This window comes from Pelobates fuscus, chromosome 6, assembly GCF_036172605.1.
Source record: "Pelobates fuscus isolate aPelFus1 chromosome 6, aPelFus1.pri, whole genome shotgun sequence".
In the NCBI taxonomy this organism is placed as follows: domain Eukaryota; kingdom Metazoa; phylum Chordata; class Amphibia; order Anura; family Pelobatidae; genus Pelobates; species Pelobates fuscus.
Window position 1 is genome coordinate 132,861,418 of NC_086322.1, and position 15,257 is coordinate 132,876,674.

Consider the following 15,257-nt stretch of genomic DNA (forward strand, 5'->3'; position numbering starts at 1 on the left):
GAGGTGAGGGTGGCAGTGAGTGGGGGGGTGAGGGTGGCAGACTGGCATTGAGTGGGAGAGGGGAGGGTGGCAGTGAGTGGGGAGGGTGGCAGTGAGTGGGGAGGGTGGCAGTGAGTGGGGAGGGTGGCAGTGAGTGGGGGGGTGAGGGTGTCAGACTGGCATTGAGTGGGAGAGGGGAGGGTGGCAGTGAGTGGGGAGGGTGGCAGTGAGTGGGGAGGGTGGCAGTGAGTGGGGGAAGGGAGGATGGCAGTGAGTGGGGAAGGTGAGGGTGTCAGTGAGGGGAGGGTGGCAGTGAGTGGGGAGGGTGGCAGTGAGTGGGGAGGGTGGCAGTGAGTGGGGAGGGTGGCAGTGAGTGGGGGAAGGGAGGATGGCAGTGAGTGGGGAAGGTGAGGGTGGCAGTGAGGGGAGGTTGGCAGTGAGAGTGAGACAATAAAATAACTTACCTCTGTCCCTGGTGATCTTCTTTCCTGCAGCAGCAGCACCCTCGTGGTCCCATGCTCTCCTTCCTGTCTGCAGCTCCGCCTCCACGGGTTCAGAGCTGCAGTCAGACCATGTGGAGATTGTCTCGCGAGCTCTGATTGGCTGAGCTCACTGACAATCAATCATGGTCTGCAGCTCTGCACCCGTGGAGGCGGAGCTGCAGACAGGAGTCACAGGGATCCGGATTTGTGCACTGTCTGCAGTCACAGTGCACGGTGACAGGCAGCTCTCTCCCGGCAGCACACAGGGGGGCCCAGCATCCAGCGGCACAGAGGCTAAGCTGCTGGGCCCCCCTACTGTCGGGACTCGAGCCCGCCCGACAAATGAGTCCTCTTCTCAGTCACGGTTGTCATGCCCTGATGGCGGCCCTGCAGGGGAGTATGTATTTCATGAACTTTAAACCTGGAATTTGAACATTATGCCTTTTCTTATCAGATTATTTTTGCTGCACCCTGGCTGTAACTAGAAGATTTTTGATCTTGCTGAATAAAGATTGAACTTTTATCCAGACTATTTTGTAATCATTTTGCTCTGGATAAGTCATTCTTTTGATGGATTATTGTATGGATTCTGTCCACAATAAGGAATAGGAGTTAAGGATATTGGAGTCCAGAGCGAAGCACTCACAACAAGCTACTCGTTCAAATTTGTGATGGTTTAGGGCAGTATAAGTCTCCTTGCTTTAATGTACACAATCTTCTATCTTTCACTTAAAGTTGTTTCAAGTACTACTATTAGTAGCTAACTAAGTAGGTCTCTATCTCATTAGAGATATCTTTGCCAGAAGCTCAAAGAAGCAAGGTGAATGGTTATTGTTGGACCCACCTGAGAGGTTTGCCTTGACGTGGCAGGCGGGCATTCCCTTTAATGGTCATTGGAGTAACTAAATAACCTCCATTTGTTTATCTATACATAGGGATTTGGGAGAGAGCACAGGTAACTTGTTTTTCTTTGTTTTTTACTGTATGTATTGGGGCTGATGTGTACTATGGTGGTTGCTGCCACCCAAGAATAGTGGGAGTTTGAGCGCAGGACTTGTTTTTTTTTGTATTTAGATACAGCAGTAAGCTAAACCTAGTATCCCACTAGGATCAATGACATAGCCAAGGTGATAGCCAGGGAAAAGAACACTGTTCCTCTTTTTTTCCTTGTACTGGTCAGTTGTCACTAGATGTGTGAATAAAATCTACATTTACTGGCTGTCCCATACCCATCAATCATCTTTTGCTTTCCAAGTCTTGATTGAACAGAAGACAGAGCCAATATAACCTCCTATTAAAGAGGTGGTTTATCCTTTCAAAAAGTTATTTACATGAACTAGAATAGCAGCTCTAAACAATAGTGGATGACACACAGCCCTGGGTGCTTCTTAGTCCTTACAAGGACTTTCCCCACTGCATCCTCCATTAGCTTGAACAGTGATTAACCCTTTCCCTCCAGTAACAGGACGAGACACCGCTCTGGAGGTAAAAACACTGACAATCATTTATTGGTACACACAGCTTTTATGCACAGACCCCCAAGGTGGGTCTCCACTCTTTCAACACACTTTCCTTTGTCCCAGGCAGGAGAAGGGGAGTGAGTTACAGATAACCATCTTCGCTCTGGGAGATACCAACAGGACACAGTTACACATATTACATATATGGGGGAACAATGTGGTACACACATTAAATATATATCTCTGGATAGTTCCGGGTCCCAGCTAGGATCCCTGCAAATAGCAAAGCTAACGGATGTACAAAGCCCAAGAAACCAGTATAAAGTCTGTGGGTCAAGGCTCTGTACATCCCTGAAATCAGTTCCACAGCGTTGCCTGGTTTAGTCCAGTGAATTCAAACTTCGCGCCCAAACTAAACAATAGCCAATCCGGAAAAAGGGCGCAAACCAAATCGCGCCAATCACTCACATTTGATGGAGCCTATATGTATTGGCTCTGTATTTAAAGCTGTTATACAGTATCACACCACTCCCTCAATGGAATATACCCTCCAAAAAGAGAAGAAGACAAAAATGGGCCACCATACATTTTTCAGGTAGGTATTGAGCTCATCTTATATAAAGCCTAAGTCCCGGCTCTAAGGTATGTAGTTATAGTACCACTATTAGGGGGATGTCACTTTCCCCAATAGAGGTTTCTGAGGCTGCAAAGGACTCTTAATATATCAATTTATTAACAATATAAGTAATAAAAATAGTAATACTAAAAACAAAAGTATAACTCACTGTCCACATTGTATAAAAGGTCCTTGCCAGGCAAAGCATGTTTCACTCCTCCTGAGCTTCTTCAGTCAGCTGTAATTCCGTCCCAGGAATTATCCATCTTTAATAGTCTTATGGTCACTCCTCTTCAGTCCCATGTGATTTAGGATTAGCCAATTATGTCAAATGTAGGCTGTCTGCTCCTCTAATGAATCATATTCACTTGTACTAAGTGCCCTTTATTGGATATTGTAATTACTGCCAATATTGTCCTTAAAAAAATCATTGGTGGTTCGTGGGGAAATGTCAAGTAGGTCCTTCATGGCTGTCAGAAGTGATGTCACGGAATACATTGCTCGCAATATCCGTGAACCATCCCAGGTCTCTTGTCCACCATGGCAAGCTAAGCTGCTTAATTACTTGCACAAGAAAAATAAAAAATGTTTTATCCATTTAATCACCCTTTTTTGTGCCACAGGGAACAGCACTCAAAATCATGAAGAAAAAAAAATACATTTATACATTGCACAAGTCATTTATCTAGTGATTCTGGAAGTGAGTTGTGAGGAGCTAACCCAATCGACCCACATTCTGATGAATTGCAGTTTAGTACTAAATAATCTCCAATTCCAATTAATATTAATCAAGTGGTTCAGATATGAAAACTGAGAAAAAGCACTATGTTGCTAACATTTCACTTAATGATCACACGTACAAACATTATATTCACACATATAGTATTGTTTTATGATGTATTTTTTACATGCAGAAAATAACCTCTTAAAATACTTGTGTCCAAAACTTTAATTCAGATCACTTTAAAAAGGCTTTTGTGTACTTATTGTGAAAGAAGGCCTGTCATTTTTTTTTAGTTACCCTTAAAGGGGAATTGTCCCTTTCCCGGTATTTACACTTTGAATAAAACATTGGAAATCACCTATAAATTGTGTTAGTCTTTTCCTATGCAATACTCAGTTTTCTTTTAATTTTATATTAAAGATTTAGTAAACACCATCTTAATCTAATTCAGACAAGGCAAAGCAGTGCAGATATAGCAAATAAAGAGGAGAAATAGAAAAAAATGTTTAAAGGACCACTCTAGTGCCAGGAAAACATACTCGTTTTCCTGGCACTAGAGTACCCTGAGGGTGCCCCCACCCTCAGGGACCCCCTCCCGCCGGGCTCTGGAGAGAGGAAGGGGTTAAACTTACCTCTTTTTCCAGCGCCGGGCGGGGAGCTTTCCTCCTCCTCTCCATCTTGATCGCGACGTCATCGGCTGAATGCGCATGCGCGGCAGGAGCCGCGCTCGCATTCAGCCGGTCGCATAGGAAAGCATTTACAATGCTTTCCTATGGACGCTTGCGTGCTCTCACTGTGATTTTCACAGTGAGAAGCACGCAAGCGCCTCTTGCGGCTGTCAATGAGACAGCCACTAGAGGATTTGGAGGCTGGATTAACCCTCATTATAAACATAGCAGTTTCTCTGAAACTGCTATGTTTATAAAAAAAAGGGTTAATCCTAGAGGTACCTGGCACCCAGACCACTTCATTAAGCTGAAGTCGTCTGGGTGCCTAGAGTGGTCCTTTAATTCCTCCTTTTTTCTACAAGTTTTCTCTATGCTGACTGCCAGATGCAAAGGATAGAGCTTATAACAATGACTAATATGAAGCTACGATGGAGGCGCCCAGTTGCAAGATAAAGAAATGCTGATTTCTATATCTAACTTCATTTTTAACAATTCACAAATGGACATCTGGTATTTATGGGGCTAGTTAGACAAAATGTAAAAGTTGTAGGAAGTGGCAGTAGCCTTTTACGAGGCTTCATCTCATTTATTTACATAGTTCTCAGTTTGGAAGTCTGCTTAGATTGTCCTAAGCAGTATCACTCATCACCTTGTATTTCCTATAATATAAGTTTATTTGTAGCTCTACTACATAGTATATCCACATGTAGCATGGTAGTGCTTTATCATTATGTAAGCAGAAGTGTAGATAAGGAAAATAAAATATCTAACTTAGTAAAAAAAAATATTGCCCTTTTCACAAAGCAGCGAACATGTCTAAACCTGAGATGTTGTTATTTAAATACATAACACCTACACAATAATTCATCATATCACTTTTTAACACAATCTGCTAAATTGAATGATAAAAAGTCCTCCAGCTTTTTTGCATTTATAAACAGCTGCTGTAAAGTAATTTGAACAGTATCGGGGTTACCAGGGTGGACATAAACAGATGTTTAGTAATTCAGCACCTATTTTTAGATGGAATACAGAAAAAAGAAAAGAGAGAATGTTTCTTCTTATGCTAAATTCTTGTTTCATTTGCACAGAGAGAACTATCATAAACTTCCTATGTGACGACAATGGAATTTTCAAGGGTGCTTGAATCTCTTGTGCAGGCTTTGAAAGTTTGTGACAGCTCAGACATACTGCAGAGCCTTAATCTCTTCACCTATTGTCACAAAACAATTTTTCAGTCCCTTCAGAGTCATTTTGTCTTCTATTTCACACCACTTTTCTCTCTTCTTATTGGATTCCGAGGTTGTCATGGTTGCAGTTTCCCTGTGTTGCTATACTAGGCTCAGTGAATGTCCTCAGGGTTTTGAGGTTTATTAAATGGCTGAGATATACCTCAGTAGTTTTTTTTTCTCCTCTTTTAAGGCACCTTCCATCTAAAATTGTGCTGTGCAGTTAGTCTAGATAGCAAGAATATTATGCCATGCACAGCTATGCCCTACATTTACCTATCTATTCCATTTTGTTTTTCATTCTAACAAGACAGGAAAATAATGTCTAAAACAATTTAAAAGTATTGTGTTTACAACAAACTGGATTGAAGTAGAAATAAAAAAAATGTTATAATACGGTTGGTGAATATAATTTTGCTGGCAGAGAGTTAAATCATTTCCGTTGTGGTGTTTACCTCTGGAACATGATCTAAGCCGCAAATTTTGCTGTCTGGAACAAACAAGCAAGTTACTATTTAAAGCATTAGCGGAATTTCAGCTTTCAAACAATGCAATACCAAAGGAATTGACAGCTGCTAAATGATGTGTAGGCTACGATCATGTAAATCAATTCTCTTAGTTCAGCTAAAATTTCGAAGAGTTTACAGCTGGCCAGTGACTTTATTTCAGCTTCTGTCTAGATTCTCGCTAGGCACTGGAATGGAAAGGTCATTGCACAGGCCTGTCCCTGTCTATGGATTAGTTTCATTAGCTTCTGCTTCAACAGACTGCTAGAATTGCTGCTCTTTCCAAAGGTGATAATCATCTTTTACCTCAGTTAATATGCTGTGTGGTTTTAGATTTACATATGACTTGGAATATTTAAGATAGAAATTAGTCTGAATCTGTTTTGTACACTAGAGACCATATTAATAATTTTCCAAGGCTTTGATGTATAACAGGTAATTAATTACTGAATTTATTATATAAATAATGAATCTATCTGTGGATGTATTTAGTGCATAAACAGAGCAATCGCTCCATATATGCGCACATACACATTGTACAAACATATATTATAATCAAACCAATGAATTGCACAATTAAAATATAAGCATAATTACCCACTAAGATTTTTTTTTTCCTTGTATCAAAAACCATTGGAGTTATTTGATAAAATTTGAAGAGAAGATTTTCTTGCCATTATCCGGAAAATTGCAATCCCATCTGGAAAGTGATTTGAATAAGCTTTAAGTGGTATGCCATTTGCAAATTAGTCTGAATTGTGTAAAAAAGGTGGATTATGTCACTAACTAACCAACTCTACTCCTGAGGAAGTACTTAGTAACCTGTTTTATGATTGCCGAACATCTAACTCATTATTCATTTGGCATGCTTGTACATATCTTCAATGTTCACATTTTCTTTTTACATTTTCAACCAAACATTTTATTTTACCACCATGAGTATTTTCCACTTTAGCATCACAGGTAATGGCATTTCTCATGCAACTATACCCTGTAGTCCGATTACTAGTGATCTAACACCATAGCATCACAGGTAATGGCATTTCTCATGCAACTATACCCTGTAGTCCGATTACTAGTGATCTAACACCATAGCATCACAGGTAATGGCATTTCTCATGCAACTATACCCTGTAGTCCGACCACTACTGATCTAACACCACTGGATTGAAGTAGAAATAAAAAGTTTTATAATACGTTTGGTGAAAATAATTTTGCTAGCAGAGAGTTAAATCATTTCTGTTATGGTGTTTACCTCTGGAACATGATCTAAGCCGCAACCTGTGTTTATTATACATTAACCCATCCTGGGTTCCTCTTTATCGTGTATTTTCTGTAAAGTATTACATTCTGTGTTTTGAGCCCATAAGGGGTTTTAATGCCTTTTCTACTTACCTATCTTTTTCAATTGTAATTCCTGTGTACCACACTATTCTACCCCTACCTATTATTGAATTATCCTTCTATTTCACTTCTTTCATATCTTTCAATCTCTCACTCCTTTTTTCTTCCTTTTTTTCATTTTATTTTTTTATAAACCTTTGTATCCTTCCTACACACTGTGTTGAAGTAGTACATGATACGATACTGGTACTGGCAAGCCACTTAACTAAGCACCATGATTTTAATCACTTGATCAAATACTATGCTTTATCATGGACAATTCATGAATACAAAAGACCAGAATGTTGATATCAAACTGAGCAATAGAAATATATAACATTTTAACTGGCCCTTCATTTCTGCTACTTCACTATTGCAAGTACCATTGGAATCTTTTTATTTCATCTTTGTTCTCTATATATTCCAAGTCATATTAACTTATGGCTCACAGGATTAGACCATTACATGCGATTCCCACACTAGCCTAATTTTAGATGGTAAATGCAATGTTGTACTCTTTGTAGCGGTGGACAGAATGTACATTTTATCCTCCATTGCTACTTCCACCATATCCAGAAATGACACATTGTTTAGTCAGTTGATACTTAATACCACTCTGTCTGACATAAAGAGAGTACAACACCCCAAAATTCACAGTTTTCACTTTTATCCCCCCATAGCCAGTAACCTGTGTTTATTATACATTATCCCCCATAGCCAGTAACCTGTGTTTATTATACATTATCTTCCTATAGCCAGTAACCTGTGTTTATTACACATTATCCTCCCATAGCCAGTAACCTGTGTTTATTATACATTATCCCTCCATAGCCTGTAACCTGTGTTTATTATACATTATCCCCATAGTCATTTATTGTTGGAACTAGGCAGCATGATGTCTTAGGCCGGCCCAGAGGGTGAGTGAGTGAGTGAATAATATAATATATATGTTCAGAAACATATTAGTAATATATGTAAATCGGGTTCATGCAAAGAGGATGAAAAGGTATTAAAGAAAAACACATTGCATCAAATTTACAAAGCCAAACTTTTAAAAGCTTTCCTCATTTCTTTCTCGGGATGAGGAATATATCGGTTGTAGACTGAGGATTTCCATCTGCCCAATCTTTTAATAATATGCACTGGAGTGTCAGTGTTGAAGGAGACCGAAGCTGCCCCTATTCTAAATGAAAGACCCGAGACATGGATACAACCCAATCTTAGGAGTAGTGTTCTGATGTAGAAGATGAATTTAGCCGTAGTCAGAGGGATTCAGTGAGAGTAGTGGTGAAATGTGTGTGGCATGACTGAGTGTGGGGTAAGTAAGAGTCAAGTATTTTAACTGGGCACTAGTTCTAGGTGGGCTAAAGTGGTATAGCGAATGGATGAGTAGTTTGGTTCGTTTTAGAGGTTTGTAGAGAAAGTATATAGTAATCATGATTCTTAGCGATATCCAATATTTTTAAGGTGGTCTCAAACAAACATAAAATGCTATATAAAATTTGTGGGAATATCGAATAGTCGTGTACAGTAAATCAAAGTGGGCTCAGAATATCAAACCATCGATCGGTATCCAACCTTGTGCAAATGGGGAGTTTGCGGTTGTGCAAATGGACTGTTTGCGGTTGTTTGCGGTGCGTTAAACGGGGAGTTGGGTCTGTCACTGTGAAGCGGGCGTAACCCTTACACTACCTGATCGATACAACATCATACCTGATGTTTTAAAGCACGTTATTACAAACAATTTAGGAATGTTAGGTGATTTATGCCCTTTATGGATTAAAACCAGACTCTGCATCAACTATGTCATTTTCCATGGGAGTTTTGCCATGGATCCCCCTCCGGCATGCTACAGTCCAGGTGTTAGTCCCCTTGAAACAACTTTTCCATCACTATTGTGGCCAGAAAGAGTCCCTGTGGGTTTTAAAATTCGCCTGCCTATTGAAGTCTATGGCGGTTCGCCCGGTTCGCCCGTTCGAGAACATTTGCGGAAGTTCGCGTTCGCAGTTTGCGAACTGAAAATTTTATGTTCGCGACATCACTACTTGTTAAGAGCACTCAGGGGGCAACAATGTATGACGCGTCTTCTGATTCAGCTATGTTTTCTTTATTGTTTGAATGTCAATAAGATCATTTATTAACTGTATATATTTACCCTATTTGCTGTTTAGCATAACTCACATATGTTGCCATGGATAATCAGGAAAAATGAAAGCTATTCATCACTTTATTTTAGCAAAGGTTTCCGTTTTGACTCCTGGATAACGTTTTCTATAGCCACATCCTAGATGACTATTTTGTATCTTGCAACCTCTCCAATATATATATACATATATGTAACCATAAAACTACAGTCTTTAATTTTAGTGATAGTAATTTAACTTTACAAGTTTGTGGATGTCACAAAACATATTCAATAAAAACGTAGACACTACACTTCCTATCACTTAGATGAGAATTATTTAAATTATGAAAATTAATCGAACAAGAATGTAAATTAAAAATGTGAATACAATTTGCAGCTGATTTAGTGTCATGGATCCAAAAATACTCCTATGTGACAGTTCCTCTGTATTCCTCCTTGCATTGCCATGATCAGAGCATTGTCAAAAAACATAGCAATTGTAATTTTTTTTCGTACATAAATAGGAAACAACAACCTGTATTTTTGTACATGCATGGATGGTACAAATAAAACAAACTACTGTGTCCGTGATGAAATGCATAAGCAACCAAACATGACAACAAAGTCAGAACCAATAAAAAAACTGTCAGTGTTTTAGTTATTTTTTTCTAAAATATGTTGTAATTGCATTTCTTGGAGAAAGTCTCTGCAAAATAATTTTGTGTCTTATACTGCTTATCTGGCACTGACCTTGTAATTCAGAATGGGAGAATAAAGATGCGTAAATATACTTGGACGTACAAAAATGCTCAGGAAATTATTTGATGTGGAAGTTATTTTACGCATATATCACACATTCATGTGAGAGGGTGTCAGAAGAATTTTATTAATTTTTGTGTAGTGATGTGCTTCACACTGACTGTTATATAACCCCATGGGATAGTATGGTTTACAGATATTTAACAGCTCATTATTGCAAGTATGAGGTTTTTGGTGTATATTATAGGTGCACTCAAAATGTATATATACTAAAATCATGGTTTTAATGTATTTGGGATTAAGATTAAGGTTAAAAAAGTCTGTAAATAAATCCTTTCAATCAACTCTTTAAAGTAAGACCATACCAATTTACTTGCAAATTGTGTTGCTGACTTCCTATCATATATATTTCTAACCATCAATCATATCTTTAATTTACATAACATAAATCCTGCATTTCACAATGTTAATCTGTTCCTGACATCTCGTGGATTTGGGGTTTATATGGCTATTGGTTACCTGTTGTTTTCTGAAGCTACGCTTTCATAAATCAGGATCAGCCTAAAAAAAATAATAATCTTACTGACATTAAAACAATGAAGAAAACATAGCTGAGTCCAGAGATACATCATGCTCTGTTGCCCCCCGAGTGCTCTTCACAAGTGTAATTGAAGAGAACACGATACTTAAAGGAACACTATAGGCACAGAGACCACTTCCTCTTAATGAAATGGTCAGGTTGCCATGTGCTCCCTAACCGAGGTTTGCATCTGAAATCCAAGACATAGTGAGTAGCATTTTAAATCAATATTGATAAGTAAATAAGAAAGATTTGTTTTACAATATTTTGCATGGCATATTTCTAGATAGTGTCTGCAAACATCATAGTGCCAACTGATGACTCTGTTGTACGTAAAGGAATACTATTATTATTTGTGTTCATTTAGTGCCAATATATTCCGCAGTGCTTTACAATTATAGAAAGGGGATAGATGCAGCTAAGGCCCTGCTCAAATAAGCTTACAATGAGGATTTGAGCCAACACAATAAGGCTGAAGACAACCAAATTTCACACTGGAGTTACTTTCTTATGTATTTAACTTTTCCATGAAGCAGAGCCCTCACCTATGTTCAAAGTAGAAATTATTATTTTACCAATGTTAAGACATTTTAATCAATGTTCCACATTATGTGACTTCTAATTTATATTGATACAAAGACTTGTAGTGTTAAGGTGCTTATAAATGCATAAACAAAAATACTCAAAGTGTTTCATAAAGACCAGTTAATTATTATTCTTGTAGTAAAAACCAAAGAAAAAAAGTTACCTTTGCTCTTTCCACATCCCTATTTATTTTTAAACAAATGGAGGTTTTTAGTTACCTCCAATGGCCACGAGAGGGTATGCCCACCTGCCATGTCAAGGCAGACCTCTTAGGTGGGTCATAACTCTAACCATTCCTTGAGCTTCTTTGAGCTTCTGGCAAAAATATCTCTAATTCGACAGAAAGGGGTATTTTTTATATATATATCCCTACATGCTTATTAATCCTTACTAGGGAACACACGCGATGGGCAGCACCATTGCAACCTGGCTGTGTGATACAAAAATGAATACAAATACAAAGAAACAAGTCCTGTGCTCAAACTCCCATTACTCCTGGGCGGCAGCAATGACCATAGTACACATCAGCCAAAATACATATAGTAAAAACCAAAGAAAAAAGTTACTTGTGCTCTTTCCACATCCCTATGTATTTTTAAACAAATGGAGGTTTTTAGTTACCTCCAATGGCCATGAGAGGGTATGCCCACCTGCCACGTCAAGGCAGCCCTCTTAGGTGGGTCCTAACTAGGTGTTCCCTATTAAGCATGTAGGGATGTATATAAAAAAAATACCCCTTTCTGTCTCATTAGAGATATTTTTGCCAGAGGCTCAAGGGTTAGAATGGTTAGAGTGCATAAAGTCAGTTTAAAAATTATATATATTTTTACATAGTGTATATGGGGGCTGTGTTAGTCACAGGTAGGGGAGGTTTATCTAGGGCTGCATAAACAAAATCATTTAACTCCCAAATGGCAGAGACTAGAGAATATATTGAGTGGGCATGATTTATACAGCAAAACCCCTTCATTAAGCTAATGTGTTTTCTGCTTAGGGTGTCCCTTTAAAAACTTGCCATTTTTCTTTCTTGGTGTAGGGCAACCTCTGCATTTATGATTGTAAAGCTGATCCTATGTCTAAGATGAGCTACATTCAGAAGTCTGTTTTCAAACCATAATCGAAAATATCACAGATCTTTTCAATACTTTGTTTTATACACCATTTTTTTGTTTTTTACGACACTTAGTAAATCAGAGTGTAAATTGCTAGTGGAGAAAAGAGAAAATTGATAGTAACTTTTTTAGTAATGATACTTGCAAAGATACTCACTGATGGTCGAAAAGCTGTTTCCAACCAGTAGCTCCATACAGTACCTCTTTAAACTCTTAGGATATTTCTTGTTTCCTAGGAAACACAGCCTTACATTGTACTGTACTGAGGCATAGTGTGAAAGAAAATATACGCAAACTATATATGTGTCTTCCACAGAGCATCAATCTATTAAAACTAGCTATAGAATATTAGGGCTCTCTAAAACTTTTTTGTTCTAAAAACTCCTATTAAATATGCATAAACTGCCTAGTTGTCACTTTAGGAGCTGAAATAGCAAAAAATATGTTTTTAGTTTCATACCCCTGTCATGTTACCAGAAGACATCCTGAAATGACCTGCCTTGAGTGTCCAAACGCTATGCCAAAAGTTATAGTTCAAATAACTTTTCCCCACTGCAGTTATGTATTCAGTCCACCAAGTTCAAAAGTCACAGCAACAAGCTGTATATGTAGATTCAAAAATATATATGGTACATGTTAACCGGGCAGTTATACACTATTCGAGGGTCCACTTTGTCTAACAGGATCCTTCAAAACTAGACCACCGACATATTCCACAGTGATTTAAAATTTTAGAAAGATGTTCTAACCAAAAGTAAGAGCAAATCTATTACAAATTGTTACATGGAATATGAACAGGAACAGGAACAAGAGGTAAGCAAAGGTCCAGCTCAAACAAGCTTACAATCTAGAGGAGGTGAGGTATAAAACTACATACAGCTCACTGATCTGCGGCTGGAGCCATCAGTAAGCTAATTTTACCACATGACAGGAGGCTTCATATTTTGCATTAACTCTCTTTACTAACTCACATAGCAGTAAAGAAAAAGGTGAAAACATTAACCAATCAAAAGAAAGTAGGAGGTATAGTATTCACAGTAATGAGGCTCCTCCCCCTCTTTCTTTACTGCTCCATCAGCAGACAGGTCAGAGTTTTTGGCTCTTCCCTTTTCACTATTGTATATGTAATTTTTTATGTAATTTTTTATATAATACTGTATTTATCTTATATATAGAAGGCGTATGCCTGAAGTTGTGGGAGGGATTTAGGCATATATAAACCCAGCAAACCCCTACTCACCTGTCTTCGTCGATTCCGGAAGTTCGCCTTCATTCCGCTTCACAGACCCTCTGACGTCATTCGTCCGCGACGTTCGCACAGCCCGCCGGTCAGCGCAGTTTCCACCAGAACGCTGGCATCAGTAAAGTCACCCGACAACTGTAAGTCCACTCCGTTAGATTAATTCATGTCGTTTATGCTTTCGCGTTCGGCTAACACAAACAGCTCATAATATCACTTACTCACGTTTCAAAAACGCCGTTCAAACTACGCATCTGATGTCGGCAGTACAATCACTTATCCTCCATAACGCTATTCTTAGGCTCAAATTCTCGTTAGTTTCGGTCTATGTTGGTAGTACTAAACTAGTTATTTTATCCTTAGAGTGGCATGCTATTAAACACATATAACATTCTAATTTACAACCAATTTCAAGCACATGAACGTTTCTGCGTAACAGGAAGGTATTTTTGTCTAGTATAGTGAGTCATGGTGACAGATTGGCAATAATTTGGGTTACATTAAATTCTACACATTACCATATCTTGAATTTCACTAGCAGTTGTTGTGGTATATACAAATGGGTTAAACCTAGTATGTGTATATTTTCATTTACTTGCTAAATTAATTTCTTTATTGATTGCTAAATTCATGGGTCTCCTCTGTATGCTTTGTTTTAAAATTTACAGGGGTAATTCTTCCAGGATACGTTCTGCAAATTAAAGCTGTATTACAAGTTACGGTTTGGTTAGTAATATTTCCCTTCCTACACTACGTTATTCCTTCCTACCTTGCTCATTACTAATAGGAGTCGGTAAAAAATTTTTCATAAACTAAAAATTGGCTTGTTTCTTTTTTATTTTATCTAACATCACCTGTGTCCATTTTCTGCAATTCGGGACGTCAGCAGTACAAGCCGACAGTGTAAATTACTCTCTAGGTCATCTTAAGTTAATCCTGTCACTAATTCATCGTGCAGGTAAGTCTAATAATATCACAATACGAGCACGTTCAGTCGCCGCTATTCCCCGTCCAGTTAGTCGTTGCTGGTTGCTAGGGTTTCAGGAGCCCAATAGCGGTAATCTTCCCCTGGCTTCTTCGCCTAGGTTAGTGGTCCCGCGAGGCCAACTCCCATCCTCAACTCGGAGGTACTACGCCCCTCGGGCCAAATCATAGTTAGCCGCCTCGCATTTTGTATAGAGAGGGCCTCACCAGTCACCCCCAGTCTGTCTTATGATTACTTCTCACCGAGAGGCCAACACCCCGCCACAACGCTCAGTGGCCTCAAATCCCCTCGCGCCAACTCATAGATAGAGTCTCTCAAGCCACTTGGCACTTAGCAGGGCCTCACCAGTCACCAACCTAGTTTAATTGCTTCGCCACGGTGGCACTAGCTAGTCAACCAGCACACACACACACACACACAACAAAACAAAACAAAAAAAAAAAAAAAAAATTAACACTATGTTTCCTCTCATGCCGTAGCATGTCAACAGCCTCGGTTCCAGACGATGAACAATCAGTCGCAAGCACTCCGTCCAGATCTAGCTCCCAGCCAAGTCAGCCTAGTGCCTCATCCAGCTACAGATCCTGGACTATTCCAAAGATTACGGCCGAGCTGAATAGGAGGAATATTCCCTTCCCGGCTACAGCCAGGAAAGCTGAACTCTTCCGTTTGCTTAACGCCCAAATTGCGGAGGATTCACCAGGCCCTAGTTCTGACGGTTCTATACAGAATAGTTTAGCTGAACTGCGGAGCATGATGTCCTCTTTGGTCTCCTCTGTAGCCGGCATTAGTACCAGGCTAGATACCCTGGAAGCCTCTGGTCG